The sequence below is a fragment of the Apus apus genome, chromosome 6, assembly GCF_020740795.1.
Source record: "Apus apus isolate bApuApu2 chromosome 6, bApuApu2.pri.cur, whole genome shotgun sequence".
NCBI classification, from domain to species: domain Eukaryota; kingdom Metazoa; phylum Chordata; class Aves; order Apodiformes; family Apodidae; genus Apus; species Apus apus.
The window spans coordinates 36,405,496-36,406,649 of NC_067287.1; positions in this window are offsets into that span (position 1 = coordinate 36,405,496).

Below are 1,154 nucleotides of genomic sequence, written 5' to 3' on the forward strand. Positions count from 1 at the left end.
CACAAGACAAAGCAAGCTCTGTCAGCCTTTGTCTTTCGTCTCTTGAACCCAGATTAGTTCAAGCCCTGACGTGTATTAAACTCAACCCTACTGAAGCTGAAAATATGGAACTTCTGAGGAAACACAACAGTTCTTGTCACCTCAGAAAATTCTAAAATAACAGCTTCACAGGCAAGAGGCCCTCTTGCAGGACTGCACCTTGTTTTTTCAGGCTCAAGACTGAATTAAATTCAAATTCACAACTTCACCCACTCCCATTTTCTCCAGTCTTGACTGTTGTTTCAGTTGTTAGGGTTGGGTTTTTTTTGTTTTTTTTTTCCAGCTTGCCACCAAAACTGGTACCTCTCCTCACACCAGCCCCGTTTTTCATTCCTCCTGCCCTGGACTTTGGGCATTTATTTTCAGGTACTTTAATTTAAGCACTGATTCTGGATCCCTGCTGCATGCCAAGACCCTTAACTCAGTGGAAATTTATGACTGGGCCCTCTCTCAGCTTCTTTTAAAATCAGGTGGGGAAAAAAAGGCACAGAAAAAGCGTCTGCGTCCTGCATTCTTCTCTCAAGAGCTCAAACTTGTGTTCTCTAGAAATATATAAGGCTGACAGGCTTCTTTTCTGAACTTTTGCCTGAGAAAACTCCTGCTCTGGGATGTGCTGCAGGAACATAAAACCAGTCCCACAGGACTGAGGCTCAGCTGAACCCGTTCCAGTGACAAGAATCTTTTCTAAAGAAGAAATTACTGCTTTCTTATGAGACTGAAGCAGTTTCACCCTCCCTTCTCCTGTCGTTCCCCTTCCGTTTAAGAAAATGTGTGTTTTTTTTCTCCTCAGAAAGGTCACAGAACGAGGGGACGACCCTCGAGGGGACACCCGCGGTGCTCCGCGGCTCGGACAGCTTGGAAACCCTCAGGAATCTTTTCACGGTCCCCGCAAGGAGCCGCGACTTCTGCCTGGCTAGGAACAAGCCGCTGGAAGGCGGGTTTTTTCCCTTTTTGGGGCTCAAAGGAAGGAGAACGCGCGGCCCCGGCCCCGCTCCCCGCCGCTCAACGGCACAAAATGGCGGCCGGGGCGGCCGGGGCCGTTCCCGCCGCGGGGCGCTCTCGGGGCGGGCGCCTCTTCTCGCGAGACTCGTCGCCCCTGGCAACGGCGGCAACAA